This window comes from Bos javanicus, chromosome 3 (assembly GCF_032452875.1).
Source record: "Bos javanicus breed banteng chromosome 3, ARS-OSU_banteng_1.0, whole genome shotgun sequence".
NCBI lineage: Eukaryota > Metazoa > Chordata > Mammalia > Artiodactyla > Bovidae > Bos > Bos javanicus.
In genome coordinates this window covers 6,836,837-6,854,855 of record NC_083870.1, presented here as the reverse complement: position 1 = coordinate 6,854,855, position 18,019 = coordinate 6,836,837, and the positions used below count along the sequence as shown (strand labels likewise).

The following is an 18,019-nucleotide window of genomic DNA, read 5'->3' as shown; positions in this document are numbered from 1 at the left end:
TTCCTCTCTGGGACACGAAGGGCCCTGGAAAACATGGATTCCATCCATAAGTCTAACATTTGAGCATTCCCAGAAGCACACAAGGATTACATAGAATCAGAATCTGGTCTTTATCTTGAAAGGCGATTTGAGTGCTGCTGGACATTCCAAACTGGAATTGTACTTGGAAAAATAACATTGGCACTATAAATTCCTTTCTGCTTTGAAATGTGCTGTGCGTTAGAAACAGAGAGGTGATGTTTACAGCGTAACTCAGGGCACTGGGTGCAGTTATGCATTGAGAGATGAATGACGGAGCGTTAAGCAAACAGAGTCTCTAAAGTGAGATGTTTTAGAAGATAAAATTATATTCAATAATTATGCAGGACCTCTCCCCCCAGGAACTCAGAGATATTAACCTCTCAGGCTTCTGAATGTTCTCCAGAGAGACACAAGGAAAAGAGGATGAATCCCTAAAAGCGAGACTCAAATAACTAAAAGTCCTTTGATTTTTCAAGGACTTCTTGGATCCCTAATAGGACAGTCAGTGGGGATTATGGTGTTTCTCTTCCAGACGCCGGAAAAAACCCAGTCCGGATGCGAGGCAGCTGAGGGTCTTCAAATTTCATAAGGAGGGTTATCATTATGTATAAAATGATTGCTCCAAACTGGGCCTGAACATGGAAAAATGATACGGCTGCTCAAACTCCACTCTGCTCTGAAAGATGTGTATGTGTGTCTAAGGAGCTGGGAGACAGTTTAACTAGCTGAGGGTTGTTTTTGCAGAGCGCAGACGAGGAGGTAAACTGGTAGGGGAGATTCGGGATAGATAAAAAGCAGAACTTTTGACACTGAGTGTTGATAAACACTCCGGCTGTTGAAAGATCCTGTTCTCTTGAAGACGTTTAAAAGTAGGTTACTTTCTTATCTGACAAGGACAGTTTAGATTTCCAGACTTAAGCCCAGAGAAGGGTTACATTCCTAGGGTGAGACTATGAAATGCATTGTTTAAAAAACTCCTTTTGCAGCCCTCACTCTCCTTAGGGAATCTAAGCTGAGTTACACTTCTGAGTTCTCTGTACCTTTTTTTCACCCTCTCATCTCAGGATTTCTGCCAAAGTGAAGATTTGTTATAATGGGAGAAAAGAAAATCAGACAGGAAATCAGGTAACCTAGTTCATGAGAACTGGGTGTAAAGCAAGAGGCTAGAGGTTCTCAGGTGTGTTCTTGATACCAAATGGGCAGAAAAAGCACTTGAGGATGGGAAGAAATGGATTCCAACTCAGATTCTGCCACTTACGAGCAACAACTTCAAGAAAGTTACTACTTCCCTGAGCTTCATTTTCCTTGTGTGTCAGAGGAGGATATTAATATCTGCACTGAGTACATACTGGGGCTGTCTGAAGATCAGATGAAGTCATGTCTGTGAAAGCACTCCTTTACTCTGTGAAATATTATATGTAGCATTGTTAAAAACACAAGCGAATAAGAACCTTATTTTGGCCATTAACCTCAACTTCCTCTTTATGTGACTTTTCAGCTTGTCCATGGGAGAGTCACAGACAGAATGATTCTAATGTTTTAAATGTTCTCATTTCTTTTTCTGGTGGAAGTGCTGAGACGCCATGACACAAAGGTGAGCTTCACAGGGGAAAGGACGGAAAGGAGAATACGTAGTTGATTCTCCAAATGGACAACCAGCTTTCAATCCCTGAGTGACTAAGAACTGACTCTTTCCCCACCCTCTCTACATCTTTCCTGTTCACCCATAAGCACACACACTTTACTATCAACAAAGCACATACGTACATACATACATACGTGTAATCTAGCTCACCAGTTATGACTGTAGGCAAGTTAGATGTTTTGTGCATTAATTTTCACATATGAATGTTGGAGAAATACTAGTACCTAATCCCATAAAGTTCTGTTGAGAAATGAAATAATAAGTGTAAATTCTTAGAAGAATGCTTGGTGTACAGTCAGTACTCAGTCAATTATTCTTTCCTGATCTCATTTTATTCTCACAACTCTGAGAGCTGTATATTCATATCATCCCTCATTTTATAGATGGGAAAGTTAATGACTTGTTCAAGGTGACTCTGTTCATGGAGGTTTGGGCTTGGCTTATTTTCCACTAAAGTCTATTAGAGGAGAGCAGCTTTGGGTAACATGTAGTGTTAAGACCCAGCCCATAGAGGGAAAACGAATCTCTCAGGGTTAAGATTATCCTTGAGACATTGAAATCTCCCATAAAAATAATATTCATGCTTTTGTGATAATCTCAAAAATTATATCTGAAACCTTTAAATTGCTCATAAAGATAGTATTCACAATTCCATAGAATAACTCTTAAGCACACAAAGATTCTTGAATCATGAGCTTAACTCAGGAAGAAGCCAAATGAAAGTCTAGGCAGCCAACTGGACACTAAGACCACTCTGCTGAAGAAAACCAGAGTATTTCTACTGCCTACAAGATTTCCTCTGTGTTGATTTTTTTAAATTAAGACTTTATGACATATATGTCAATGGATTTATATATTATGGACAGATTAACTAATAAAAAGACATCTTATTTTAAGGATTAGGTTCTAAAACTGGTACTTCAGTTAAATGTGTATACAATAAGACTTCATTCTATACATTGTTCTCTTTTTTGGTGAGGTACAATTTCTTTAAAATCCAGGGGTTATCAGGCTTTGTTAATTATTGATGTAGCAGAAACTTTTGGCTTGTCCTTTTTGAATTTATTTTCTACTTGAAGTATAGTTGATTTATAATGTCTTACTCTCTGCTATACAGGAAAACTGGCTCAGTTATACACACATATATATTCTTTTTTATATTCTTCTCCATTATAGTTTATCCCAGGATATTGTGTATAATTCCTTCTTATATAGTAGGATCTTGTTGTTTACCCATTCCGTATATACCAGTGTGCATCTGTTAACCCCAAACTCCTAGTCCTCCCCTCAACCCTCCCCCTCCCCTTGGCAATCACAAGTCTGCTCTCTGTCTGTTTCTGTTTCATAGGTTCATTCGTGCCATGTTTCAGATTCCACATATGAGTGACATCATATGGTGTTTGTCTTTCTCTTTCTGACTAATTTCACTTGCTATGATAATCTGCAGTTGCATCCATGTTGCTGCAAATGGTATTATTTCATTCTTTTTTTGTGTGTGTGGCTGAGTTGTACTCCATTGTTTATATGTACCACATCTTTATCCATTCATCCAAAATGGATATTTTGGTTGTTTCCATGTCTTGGCTATTGTGAATAGGTCTGCCATGAGCATAGGGGTGCATGTATCTTTTTGGATTAGCTTTGTCCAGATATCTTGTCTTGTCTTTCAATGTATGACACCTCTTTTCCGAGAACTGACCCACCAGTGAGTGTGATGGAGTGATATTCATATTACATGACTCATTGCCCTCCACAGTTTAGAGATAGAGGATGAATACTTGAAACACATCTGATCAGTCAAATTCTTCATCTCAGGATTCCAGAACTGGGCTTCAGAAAATTAGTCACTCTTTGTCATTTGCTTGAAGTGAGGAGATATATGTATTTGAGAATTAAGACCTCATTTTAGGGTAAGCATTTTTAATAATGTGTGAAAAGAAGTAGAAAAGTCTGGTCTGCTGAAAAAGAATAGGTTAAAGCAAGATGTGTAAGAGAGAGGTGGAAAATGAATGGATAAATGAGAGAGAGAGATGGGGAGAGAGGGAGAGGACAGAGGGAGAATAAAGAAGAAGGAGAAAGAGAAGAAAATAAAGAAAAAAAGAAAAAGAGAGAAGAAAATTAATTAGGAATTAATTCAGTTCAGTTCAGTCACTCAGTCGTGTCTGACTCTTTGTGACCCCATGAACTGCAACACGCCAGGCCTCCCTGTCCATCACCAACTCCAGGAGTTCACTCAGAATCACGTCCATCGAGTCAGTGATGCCATCCAGCCATCTCATCCTCTGTCGTCCTCTTCTCCTCCTGCCCCCAATCCCTCCCAGCATCAGAGTCTTTTCCAATGAGTCAACTCTTCGCATGAGGTGGCCAAAGTACTGGGGTTTCAGCTTTAACGTCATTCCTTCCAAAGAAATCCCAGGGCTGATCTCCTTTAGAATGGACTGGTTGGATCTCCTTGCAGTCCAAGGGACTCTCAAGAGTCTTCCCCAACACCACAGTTCAAAAGCATCAATTCCTCGGTGCTCAGCCTTCTTCACAGTCCAACTCTCACATCCATACATGACCACAGGAAAAACCATAGCCTTGACTAGACGGACCTTTGTTGGCAAAGTAAAGTCTCTGCTTTTCAATACGCTATCTAGGTTGGTCATAACTTTCCTTCCAAGGAATAAGCGTCTTTTAATTTCATGGCTGCAGTCACCATCTGCAGTGATTTTGGAGCCCAAGTGATGGGACCGGATGCCATGATCTTCGTTTTCTGAATGTTGAGCTTTAAGCCAACTTTTTCACTCTCCTCTTTGACCTTCATTAAGAGGCATTTTAGTTCCTTTTCATTTTCTGCCATAAGGGTGGTGTCTTCTGCATATCTGAGGTTACTAATATTTCTCCCGGCAATCTTGATTCCAGCTTGTGCTTCTTCCAGCCCTGCATTTCTCATGATGTATTCTGCATATAAGTTGAATAAGCAGGATGACAATATACAGCCTTGACTTACTCCTTTTCCTATTTGGAACCAGTCTGTTGTTCCATGTCCAGTTCTAACTGTTGCTTCCTGACCTGCATACAGATTTCTCAAGAGACAGGTCAGGTGGTCTGGCAATCCCATCTTTTTCAGAATTTTCCAGAGTTTATTGTGATCCACACAGTCAAAGGTTTGGCATAGTCAATAAATCAGAAATAGATGTTTTTCTGGGAGTCTCTTGCCTTTTCGATGATCCAGTGGATGTTGGCAATTTGGTCTCTGGTTCCTCTGCCTTTTCTAGATCCAGCCTGAGCATCTGGAAGTTCATGGTTCACGTATTGCTGAAGCCTGGCTTGGAGAATTTTGAGCATTACTTTACTAGCGTGTGAGATGAGTGCAATTGTGTGGTAGTTTGAGCATTCTTTCATTGCCTTTCTTTGGGATTGGAATGAAAATGAACCTTTTTCAGTCCTGTGGCCACTGCTAAGTATTCCAAATTTGCTGGCATATTGAGTGTAGCACTTTCACAGCATCATCTTTCAGGATTTGAAATAGCTCAACTGGAATTCCATCACCTCCACTAGCTTTGTTTGTAGTGATGCTTTCTAAGGCCCACTTGACTTCACATTCCAGGATGTCTGGCTCTAGGTCAGTGATCACACCATCGTGATTATCTGGGTCATGAAGATCTTTTTTGTACAGTTCTTCTGTGTATTCTTGCCACCTCTTCTTAATATCTTCTGCTTCTGTTAGGTCCATACCATTTCCGTCCTTTATTGAGCCCATTTTTGCATGAAATGTTCCCTTGGTATCTCTGATTTTCTTGAAGAGATCTCTAGTCTTTCCCATTCTGTTGTTTTCCTCTATTTCTTTGCATTGATCGCTGAGAAGGCTTTCTTATCTCTCCTTGCTATTCTTTGGAACTCTGCATTCAGATGCTTGTATCTTTGCTTTTCTCCTTTGCTTTTCGCTTCTCTTCTTTTCACAGCTATTTGTAAGGCCTCCCCAGACAGCAATTTTGCTTTTTTGCATTTCTTTTCCATGGGGATGGTCTTGATCCCTGTCTCCTGTACAATGTCACGAACCTCATTCCATAGTTCATCAGGCATTCTATCTATCAAATCTAGTCCCTTAAATCTATTTCTCACTTCCACTGTATAATCCTAAGGGATTTGATTTAGGTCATACCTGAATGGTCTAGTGGTTTTCCCAACTTTCTTCAATTTAAGTCTGAATTTGGCAATAAGGAGTTCATGATCTGAGTCACAGTCAGCTCCTGGTCTTATTTTTGTTGACTGTATAGAGCTTCTCCATCTTTGGCTGCAAAGAATATAATCAATCTGATTTCGGTGTTGACCATTTGGTGATGTCCATGTATAGAGTCTTCTCTTGTGTTGTTGGAAGAGGGTGTTTGCTATGACCAGTGCATTCTCTTGGAAAAACTCTATTAGTCTTTGTCCTGCTTCATTCCGTATTCCAAGGCCAAATTTGCCTGTTACTCCAGGTGTAAGTGGCTAATTTCTGGTTTTAATTCCTTGTGAATCTTAGATGTACCAGGGTTTCCTTGGTGTCTCAGATGGTAAAGAAACTGCCTGCAATGCTGAAGACCAGGGTTCAATCCCTGGGCTGGGAAGATCCCCTGGAGGAGGGCATGGCAGCCCACTGCAGTATTTTGCCTGCAGAATCCCCATGGACAGAGGAGCCTGGAGGCTGCAGTTGGTGGCGTTGAAAGAGTTGGATGCACTGAGCAACTAAGCACAGCACAGAAGCTTAAATGTACCAATTGGGTCTGGTTTCTGTGAATACCTGTATAGCCTGTTAAGATATTAAGATGTATGTGCATGTATTTCTTAAACTGAGTTACATTCCTTTTATTTCCAGCTTTTATTTTACTTCCTAAGGCACCACAAATGTCTCCAGCCCTTGAGAATTTGGAGACAGAAATACTATAGTTATTTCAACTCTTTAACACTGGTATTTACTTGGAGCTGGGTTTATTGACTAGAAAAGATATTAAAAAAATCATCTTGCATATTTCCTTACTTTTAATTAATCCTGCATCTTGGCCATTCCGGATAGATCTGTCTTATTTTTCGTAAAGTTCCGGTAATGGAATTCTATATGTTTGTCAGTAATTCATTTTTAGTGTGAAACAGTCCTCATAACTAGGATGGATTACCTCCCATGGAACATAAATAATTCTGGTTGCAATGACTCATGTTTCCCAAACCATTCCAGGAGGCAAAATCTGTTCACAAAAGAGTAACAAAATGATATTTCTCCACATCTGTTCCCACAATTTTAGGAATTCCAGCCTTACTCAAAACTCTGTCAAATAGTTATGAGAATCTCCAGGAAATATTTTTCTGTGTATTCTGAGAATTACGCTTTCAGCTTTAAAATGGCCTTTGCCATTTTCTTTCTTCTCAGCTGCAGCTTTGTGTAGCAGCCTGTGTGTATTTTAGCTGCTCAGTCCTGTCTGACCCTTTGCAACCCCATGCCTGCTAGGCTCCTCTGTCCATGGAATTCTCCAGGCAAGAATACTGCAGTGGGTTGCTATTTCCTTCTCTGGAGGATCTTTCTGATCCAGGGACTGAACCCGGGTTTCCTGCTTTGCAGGTGGATTCTTTATCACTGAGCCATCAGCGGCTGTTGTCAAGTCTGAAGGAGCATACCCCTCTCCTCCAACCAGAGCTGTCTTCCAAAGTGGAGAGTCAAATCTGATGATACCTCCTAATGCTTTCAGTATCCCTCAGATATTTTAGTAAAATACGGCTTTCAGCTTTTCTTTGCTCTATTTTTGGTAGCATCTACTTAGAATTCAAGATGAGACTCTCAGATTTGTCTAAGAGTAACCTGAGTGAATTGGAGAAGGAAATGGCAACCCACTCCAGTGTTCTTGCCTGGAGAATCCCAGGGACGGGGAAGCCTGGTGGGCTGCCGTCTATGGGGTCGCACAGAGTTGGACACGACTGAAGCGACTTAGCAGCAGTAGCAGCAGCAACCTGAGTGAATGGCAAGCCACTCCAGTGTTCTTGCCTGGAGAATCCCAGGGACGGGGGTGCCTGGTGGGCTGCCGTCTATGGGGTTGCACAGAGTCGGACACAACTAAAGTGACTTAGCAGCAGCAGCAGCAGCAGCAACCTGAGTGATGGGGCTCCCTTTGTAGCTCAGCAGTAAAGAATCTGCCTGTAATGCAGGAGATGCAGGATATGCGGGTTCAATCCTTGGGTCAGGAAGGTCCCCTAGAGGAGCGTGTGGCAACCCACTCCAGTATTCTTGCCTGAAAAGTCCCATGGACAGAGAAGCCTGGTGAGCTACAGCCTGTGGGGTCACAAAGAGTCAGACATGACTGAAGTGACTGAGCATACACACACAACCTGAGTGATATACTTGGTAATTTTCTAGAGCTTTTCCTTATCTTTGACACAGCTTGGTTGTACTTGGGGCTGTCTTTTGTCCCTTGTTTCTCTCTTCACTCAGAGAGTTTTTCCCTATAGTCTCCTTGGTCTGTGTACCAATAGATTCTTTTAAAAAAATGTTTATTTTTGGTTGCACTGGGTTTTCGTTGCTGTGTGTGCTTTCTCTAGTTGCAGCGAGTTGGGGCTGTTATTCTTTGTGGGGTGCAGACTTCTCATCTTGGCGGCTTCTCTTGGTGTGGAGCTCAGGTTCTAGATTCGCTGGCTCTGTAGTTGTGGCACAAGGACTTCGTTTTTCCACAGCATGTGGAGACAGGGAAGATCGAACCCATGTCTGCTGCATTGGCAGGCAGAGTCTTAACTGCTGGACTACCAAGAAAGTCCCAGCAATAGACTCTTGACATCCCTACCCACCCTTCCTCAGACAGACCCCAGCGTGTCTGAGTTCTGTAGTTAGCATCACTGGCTCAAGCTGGACTCCTAGTTACACAGATACACAGACAGACAACCAGCCCTGACTATGGAGCTGAACCACCTTAAATACTGGTGTTTGAGGACACATATGTTATCTGTCCTTTATTAGCTTCTGGCTTCATGAGGTTATTACACTGTTTTCCACATTTGAACTGTAGTCTCACTAAATCCGTGAAATTATAGGTCAGGCTAATCAGTGCATTCTTCCTGGTCATGCCAAAGAGGTGAATGATTATAGGCCTAGATATCTGGGAGGATTCTAGGACTATTTCTGTAACAAGACATCTGTAGTTGTTTCAAGCAAGCACCCAGTAAAGTGCCTGATAAAAGCTCAATACATATTTATTGAGTTGAGCTGAGTCTGTCACCCTCAGCTAATTTTGGATTGTCTAAGTTATCTGAAGTCTTCTTAATAGATTTGTCTCTGCATTATTTTTTCTCTTTGTAAAATGCCCTGAGTTCTAGTGTCTCCTCTTGGTGTTTGTTCTCTACCTTCAGTCATCTCTGTGTCTGCCCTCTGATCGCTCTCCGGGTCTTCCATCTGGAAAGCACAGATTTGGAAGGCTACTTTCTGGTTGAGCTTAAAGGCCTTTTCAGGACTTAACACTGGCAGCTTGACTCCTCATGGCCATGCCAATTGGATGTCCTCTTGCCTTCCCCTTCCTCTTCTGAAATATCTTGGTCTTCAAACTTACTATGAGTATGTCCTTGCATGATCCCTTTCCGCTCTCCTTTTCCGGTTAGTCCCACCTCTCTCCTTGCTCATCATGGGGGATGTGCAATCCCAGATTACCTGCCAAAGTACAACAGGGAAGAGGTGGGGATCACTTAAGAGCCCCGAGGTAGAAGGTCTTTGTATGAGGAAGCATTGCTCAAAGGTGGGTTGGGTCTTCTCAACCTCTTTTGCCATCTGCCTTTCTCTCTGGATCTGCTGACCTTAAGTCTCTGCTTACCCTGCATTTCCTGTACTCACAGAGCATCGAGACCTCCAGGAAAAACCAAGCCTGTGCTTGGGAAGGAAGGATCCAGGCTCCGAAGGGTTAATGCCAGGAGCCTTGATGGATGGAGAGGATTATTAGTTACTCTTTTAAAGAGCAGAGGAAGGGTTCCTCCCTGTCACTTACACTCTCCTTTCACTTGATCTTCTTCACAGCAGTGGATAGGAAAAAAAAAAAAAGAGGAAAAAAGTTTCAAAATAATTTAGAAAGTCCTTGTAAATGCTTGTGTTTTCATTTAGCAGCATGGATTCAGGACAGCAACAGACCCTCAGAGGAAGCAATCAACTGGGAACTGAGTGAAAAAAAAAAAGGAATCCTAGACTCTCAAACTATCTAATTCTTTTTTTTTTTTTTTTTTGGTGGGGGAGGTAGTAGGGGTGGAGGGGAGGATTAAATAAACGCTTTTGAGGGGAGGGCTCAGCTCTGGGCTTTCATGGATAAAACACTAAAGATCAGCTTCATGTGTGTGACCCAACTGTCCTGGAAGCTTCGGTTGGAGGAGGAAGAATCCAAACTTTAAGTTGTGCTCATAGCTTCAGCTCAAGTAAGAAAAATGAGGTGGGGGTCACAGGGTGGGGACCAAATCTTAGATGGAAGAAGGGGAGGGCTTGGGGATGGATGCGGTGGGGATAAGGCGGAAGGGAACTGTGTCTTTAAGTCTGTCCTATGGTTATACATATTTTTTCTTCTATGAATGGGTTTTGCTGTAAATTATAGCTTTGCCCGAGGTCCCTTGGGTCAAAAGAAATAGTCTCTAAACAGAAAACAGCTCTGATTGGTGACTTTCCTTCTTCCCTCCCCAACCCCCTTCCTAATTGAAACCAAATGTGCAATATATTGGATGCTGGGATCCCTGGCGCTTTCCCAGGAATCCTCAGAATGTGAGGTTTCTCTCAAAGGCATCTTGCATCAGCCTGTGGATGTATGCCTACCACGGGGCTCCTCCACCGGCAAAGTGGAAAAAGAAGCGTTTCACAACAGATTCTTCTTTTCGGGTTGGGGGAACGCAGTGGATTATAGCTCTGTTTTCTTCCATCCAAAACTGTGCACTTCTGGATGAACGTAAGTTATGTGTTTTGATTTTTTTTCTTCCTTCATTTTTTTTTTTCACTTTTCCGAAAATGAAAGCTCTAACTATCCTTCTCCCGATGTCTCAGGAAAAGTTTGAAAAAGGAGGCAGAAGGGAGTTTCATTTCAAGTCAGGCCAGGAAGGGAAGGAAATGGGTCACCATAGGCTTAAGAAATCCAAGGTTTCACATCTGGGGAGGCTGGATTTATGTTATGGAGAGAAGAATAAAGCGCTACTAACCAAAGAAGACAGAGGCAAAATAAACGAATCCATCGCAACTGCAGGATACAATAAACAGCGTCCGTAGAGTTGAAACTGTTGGCAGGCAAGACAGGCCGATCGCAGAGCTGATTTCAGAGATGGAGAAGCCTGAGCAGAGAGCTAAGTTTTCGGCACTTACTAGCGGTGTTGGAGGGTCCTGAGTTTGGGAGAGGACAGCTTTTAGTACTTCTGGTTTTTCAGGGGAGTTGCAGACTTAATGGTGAGAAGGACATCTTCGGGTAAGCAGTGGCTTCACCCTGAGGTTTGGGGTGGCTGGGTGGGGGGCTAGCTGGCGTATTTTTCAGTTGGTGCCGAGCCTCATCTTCCCCAACTCGCTGGCCGGGGTGTCTTTCCCTTTGTTATCAAATGACTTGTGACTGTTTGCAGTTGGGACCTCTGAGTCCTGGCTGAGGTTCAAGAGTCTCATCCAAGGGGAAAGAGGATTTTTCCAAGTGGCTGAAGCTCTTAGGCCAGCCATTTGAGGCGGGAGTTTGCACTGCTCAGGCCAGGAGGGCTTCAGCACCATTTTGCGTCCTTTCCCTGGAGGAATGAGAGTCAGGTCTGTAAAGAGCCTTAGAGATCTCTCATGACCCCTCATTTCTCAAGCGGTGGAAGTGCCAGAGCGGGACTGACACACTCAGGGTCACACAGCAACATTCGTAGTGAAGCTGCAGATGAAATCGAAGTTCTCTTTCCTGCTAACCCAGGGCTCTTTGCACTCCACACCTCCACATTCATGAGGCTGAGGCAGTTTAATTAACAAGTCACCACAAGGACATTAGTTATCCTCAAGAGAGGATGCCCGATAGTGGTTCATCAGCAAATGGTATCTGTGGTCACCTTTGGTTGTGTGTCAGTGTGTAAAAAAAAAAAAGCCAGGTGCTTGTTCTACCCCAGACTCCATACTCAGAGCTCTCTCTCCATCTGTAATCTGTCTGAATCCTCACAGTTCCGGAGACATTATTCCTATTTTATGAATAAGGACCTTAAAACAGAGAAGTGGAGTGAGCTGCAAAAGGAAGTACAGCTAATGAGGTTCAAACTCACGAATGTCTGACTCTAAACTCTATGCTCTGACTCACTCTGTAATAGCACTCCCCTCCCCCACTCCATACACACATTTGATTACTTCCAAGTCAAACTCCACATTTCCCTCGGTGGGTGACTGGTGACTAGGGGGCAAAGATGTCAGACGAGGGGAGCCGTGCGGACCCTCTTTTAGAGGCCACTTCCGCACTTGGATGGTTATCTGTCTGGATACCAGAAAGAGGTTGCAGGTGGGCAGCTCTGTGCATTACTTCTGGGTGTTTGGTATATATTTACCTTTGTTCTGCAAAGAGCCTGGGATTTAGGTTCTGAAGACCCAAGTTCAAGCTCTGGCTCTCTCTCTTACTACTTGGCAAAGTTGATCTTCTGTTCTGTACCTTGGCCTCTGTATGTATCATATGGGAATAATAGCACTTCTTTTCTGTATTATTGTTTGAGGAGATATTGGACATGAATGCCATCTGAAGGCTGTGAAGGGCTTCCCCACGTGGTTCTTGTGACAATGGACGCTGGACACTGGGATGAAATGTGAGGCAGCGCCTGCTGATGCTGGCGGGAGGGTGGCTGCAATGGGGGAATTCTGTCTTAGTGCCCATCTCTTTTGAATGGAAGCAGTCCTTCCTTGCAGGGGATATCTCCGGACTTTCTGTCTAAAACTTTCCTCTGGTGCCTGGCCTGGTCACACTACCTCACCCAGGGGCTCGGTGGGCGCTGAAGGACACCATGCCTCCTTTGCCTGGGTCTGCACCATCTCTGAACAAGGAAGGTCTGTTAGGATCAGTTCACATCTTTCTCCTCGAAGGAGATGGTTTTTCAGGAGCTTCATATCTAATTAAGGGTTGTTCCTTGACCCTGGATCTTCCTCGTGTTCCCTCATCTGTACCTGTGGTCAGAAGGGATACCTCTGGTCCTGGAAATGAGCGTGGCGGGGGGTCGGTGTGGAGACCCAGCAGGTGCTGGGGAGGCCCTGCCTCTGCTTCTAGTTAAGAGCTATTTGCTTTATAAACACTGAAGTTAAGGGAAGTGTGGAAGGCATTCCCAGTTTCCCTTACTTAGAATCTACAAATTGTAACTCCAACAATATCCATGTCTGTGACATATGCAGAAAAAGTATATTTGTTTCTTTCCCTGGTTCCTGGGACAGAGCTTCTGAAACCCTTGCAGTTTCCTAAGTGATGAGAGTATTAGGAGCATCTTTTGTTTTAATATTTGGCTTCTGACCCCTGTTCCTAGGGTAGAGCTCTTAAGTCCCTCAGAATTTTCTGGGTGATAGGACTGTCTTTTTTTTCTAATGAGGTGACTTTGGGTGGGCTCCTGGATGGAGGCTGGTGCCCAGGAAGACTTGGGCTTCTCAGCCCTACCTCCTGCCTTCCAGGAAGGGGAGTAGGGCTGGAGATGGAGTTAATGATTAATCATGCCCACGTGATGGAAATCCCCAAACGATCAAGTTTGGGGAGCTTCTGGGTTGGTGAACGCAACCATGCATTTGGAGGATGGTGCACCCCTGCCCCACAGGGACAGAAGCTCCTTCGCTGTCTTGCACTATGTATCTCTTTGGCTGGCTGTTTATCTGTGCTGTTCAGTTGCTTCAGTCATGCCCGACTCCTTGGACTATAACCCACCAGGCTCATCTGTTCATAGGATTCTCCAGGCAAGAATACTGGAGTGGGTTGCTATGCCCTCCTCCAGGGGATTTTCCTAAGCCAGGGATTGAACCCTGGTCTCTTGCATTGCAGGTGGATTCTCTACTGCTGAGCCACTGTGGAAGGCCCATTTAATCCATATCCTTTAATATATAATAAATAAATACCCATAAGTGTATGGGCTTCCCTGGTGGCTCAGATGGTAAAGAATCTGCCTGCAATGAGGGAAACCTGGGTTCGATCCCTGGGTTGGGAAGACCCCCTGGAGGAGGGAATGGCTACCCACTCCAGTATTCTGGCCTGGAGAATTCCTTGGTCGGAGGAGCGTGGCAGGTTACAGTCCATAGGGTCACAGAGAGTCGGACACGACTTAGTGACTTTCACTTTACTTTACTTCACATCACACATTAAGTGTTTTCCTGATTTTTGTGAGCTGGTTTAGCAAATGATGGAATCTAAAAGGGGGTGGTGGAGGTGGGGGATGGGTTGTGGCAACCTGTGATTTGTAGTCAAGTTGGAAAGACGTTGTAGGTAAGTTGGGGACCCTTGTAATCAGTGTCTCTCCTGGGGGGCCCTTTGTGGGTCTGAGCCCTTCACCTGTGGGGCCTGCACCAGCTCCAGGAAGTGAGTGTGTGAGTAGAGGAAAACAGTGAGCTTCTCCTAGACAATGTCTGAGCACAGAGTGGGAGTGTCATCCAGAGGAGTCTCCCCCCCTCTCTCTCCTCTAGCCTCTCTGTTAGCTCACTGCTTGCCTCCTTTCTTATACAATCACTTCCCAGACATTAAGTCATATGAATTATCTATCACATGTAACAAATCTAGTCCAGATCATTTCATATCATTACGTTTTTTAAAGATCCGTATTATTTATTTATTATTTTTGGCTGTGCCAGGCCTTCGTTGCTGCACCGGCTGTTGCGGTGATCAAAGGCTCCTCTCTAATTGCCGTGTGCAGGCTTTTCTCATTGTGGTGGCTTCTCTTGTTTGGGAGCAAGGGCTCTAGGGCACGTGGGCTCAGTAGTTATGGTTCCCGGGCTCTAGAGCACGGGCTCAACAGTTGTGGGACATGGGCTTAGATGCCCCACGGCATGTGGGGTCCTCCTGGACCAGGGATCGAACCCATGTCTTCTGCACTGGCAGCTGGACTCCCCTCCACTGAACCACCAAGGAAGCTCATGATTACATTTTAATAGGCACACTACAGTATTAGAGTGCCTCCCACCCTTCTGTGTGTTGATGCCACACCATTCTCCCCCACCAACAGGACTGTTACAAAAACTTCCTGAAATAATGTACATGAAACACTCTAAGTTAGCATCTAGTGCTCAACAAACACTGATTTCATGTCATCACCTCTGCTCCTGTTACCGTTATGCATATATCAAATACACACAGGAGAAAGCTTTGCGAATTCCTAAAGTATGCACTGTGAATTTTATAACAATTATCACTGTTAGATTTTGGAGGTGGTGATTAGGGTCTAAACCAAAGAGGTGAGAAGGTTGGGGATCTAGTCAGAATTTTACAGTGATTTGGCTAAAGGCATTATTTTAGACAATGAAGTGAGTGGATGTCATACCACTTTAAATTAGCATTAGCTCTCAGACTCTTCTTCCCAAGTTCCCTTATAAGATCCACTTTCAGGCACGTCTCCCGGGCATCCAGAAAGCTAAAGCCCCTCAAAAACCGACCTCCACAGACCTTCTGATGTTGTGTACCAGCTGACATAAATGGTGACCTGCCCACAACACAGACACACTGGATTCTTTATGCCCCTTGCCTTGTTTGAAGTCGTGCAGTGTTTGAATTGACTTTCTCCCAAAAATGACAACTCGGTCCAGATATGCGTCCAGCATCCCCAGGCCTCCCAGAACGTCTCTGAATTCAGCAACCGTCCACAATGTGGGTTGCTTACCACTATGTTAGGAATTTTGAGTGGACCTTAAGGATCAGTTAAGTAAGAGTAGCTGAAGGTGGAAACAGCACTTTGAAGTGTTTCCCACGTGAGTCCAACCTGAATCTCTGCTGATAACTCTCCAAGTCTGTCTTCTCAGTCACTCCTCAGCGTGAAGTGAGGACCTCCTTTATAGGACGGCCCCACCCTGGTGTGCTGTCAAGAATTTAGCAGCCAGTGCCTCCCTTCTCTGGTGGGCATGCCTCTTTCCTCTAGCTGACTGCTTTGAGCTGGGTCAAGACCACCTCAAAATGTCCACAATCTGCCTTTTTCCGTTATGTGGACCACTTGTCTAGGCTGTGAACTCTTTCTGTTGTGAAGTCAGACAGACCCGATTTCCACTCCCAGCTCTGTACTCACTGACCTGGTGACCCTGCGCAAGTTGCTTAAACTCTCTCAGTTTCCTATATGGTAAAGTAAGGCTGGTAACTCCCATTGAATAGGTATTACAGATGCCACTTGTGAGTATATAGCATAGCATTTGGCACGTAGCTAATACGTGATGCTGATGATGGTTGTTTGTATTATTAGTATGGCACTGTTGCTTTGGCTTGTTCAGCTCAGTTATTTTCCCATATCCTCAGTCCAACGACATTCTTCCAGGCAACAACATTCACTGAGCAAAATCCCCTTCTACAGATAATACTTCTCAAAGTACTTTTGCAGTGGAAAGGACATGGGTTTAAATTCTGGTTTTGCCACCACTTACTAGCCATGTAAACTTGGGCAAAATATTTAACATCTTCAGGTCTCATTTTTCTTGTCTCATAGGTTTGTTATACAAAATACGTGCCATTAGATTTGCAAAGAGGCCGACATACAGCCTCATACACAGTAGATGCGGAGAAGGCAATGGCACCCCACTCCAGTACTCTTGCCTGGAAAATCCCATGGACGGAGGAGCCTGGAAAATCCCATGGACGGAGGAGCCTGGAAGGCTGCAGTCCATGGGGTTGCTAAGAGTCGGACACGACTAAGTGACTTCACTTTCACGCATTGGAGAAGGAAATGGCAACCCACTCCAGTGTTCTTGCTTGGAGAATCCCAGGGACGGGGGAGCCTGGTGGGCTGCCATCTCTGGGGTCACACAGAGTTGGACATGACTGAAGCGACTTAGCAGCAGCAGCAGCACACAGTAGATGGTCCGAGTAAGGGAATGCTCACTTCTCTTACTTTTTCTGGTGGAATCTTCAATACTCTGTGGTCTAAAAGCCCATCATGTATGAATCATGGAGATTGTTATCTTGGATAGATCTCTTTCATTTCACTATGTGGGTGTGTGCTAAGCTGTTTCACTCTGTCTGACTTTTTGCGACCCCATGCATGGTAGCCCACCAGGCTCCTCTGTCCATGGATTCTCCAGGCAAGAATACTGCAGTGGCCATGCCATGCCATGCCCTCCTCCAGGAGATCTTCCCAACCCAGGGATCGAACCAAATCTCTTATGTCTCCTGCATTGGCAGGCAGGTTCTTTACCAGTGGTGCCACCTGGGAAGCAGCATGGATGTAATCTGTTGGAAATTTGTCCTCTTCGATTTGAAAAGACAACTGTTAGTTCATTTCTTTGTCCCCACTCCCTTATGCACCCTTACCTCACTTTTCCCCAACCTTTCCCTTAATGGTCAAAACAGACTTGTGCATAATGCTATCTTTACAGGGAATTAAGCACAAGAGTGGATTACTTGGTTAGGGGTCTGTGCAGCACCTGAAGGAAAAAAGAGTTGGCACCTTGGGACAGGTAGGGAAGGAGGGATAAAATATATAATATATTGGACAAATAATCCTATTATGATGGAAAGATTTAAAGGGCAGTGTAAAATAGTATGGGTCACAATTGCTAGTGCTATCATAACTAAATGCATTTAGGAAAGGGAGAGATGAGTTAACAAAGGAGAAATCAAATTTTGTGCTTCTGGAGTAGTCATCCAGTAGCTCACTTGTCCCACCAAGGGCTCCAAGCTGGAGGAACCACCGGAGGGAAGACTGGCCTGGACTGATGTTCACCACATTTCCCCCTCCTGCTTCTAATGCCCAAGTCTTATCCATTTTCCCCATCTGGCTACATTTCTCAGTGGTTTCTAACCTGTTTATCTCCCTGATTGCTTTGGGTTCCCACAACAATTCAACTGTATTTTCTGTGTTTAATTCAATTTAGCAAGCTTTTATTGACTACTTCTGAGTATAACACACTTTGCTTAACATTTTCTAATAACAATAGCTTAACAGAGGAACCAAGATGTCCAGATGCCTGTCCAAGGATAGTCACTAAAAAAACAATCACCTAATGGCTAAAGTGATGGTCTCTCTAAACTTTCTCCATCTCTTTTAATTTTATTTGCTTGCATTTGGACATGTTATGGTTGATACTGTGTTATTCAGATATGATTTGGTTGAAAATAATTCTCTTATTTTGGTTTTCTTATTTTTTGCTTTCTATTGTGCATAGAACTACTAGATATTTCCAAGTTCTGTAATTCTCCAAGCAACAGAGGTCCCAGAATTTGGCAGATTGTCTACTTATTACCTGGG

At 43.9% G+C, this 18,019-nt stretch overlaps 1 protein-coding gene across 2 annotated transcripts in view; it reads left to right on the top strand.

Moving 5' to 3' along the window:
• Nucleotides 1-10,197: 10,197 nt before the first annotated feature.
• Nucleotides 10,198-18,019, top strand: part of DDR2 (discoidin domain receptor tyrosine kinase 2) — a 183,035-nt gene continuing 175,213 nt past the window's right edge. Inside the window, exon 1 of one of the 2 annotated variants that reach the window (XM_061400069.1) lies at nt 10,198-10,578. The gene's annotated coding sequence lies outside the window, so the exon portion shown is untranslated. Of the gene's footprint in view, nt 10,579-10,705; nt 11,086-18,019 lie in introns of those variants that run through there. The other variant, XM_061400077.1, reaches the window with a different exon arrangement.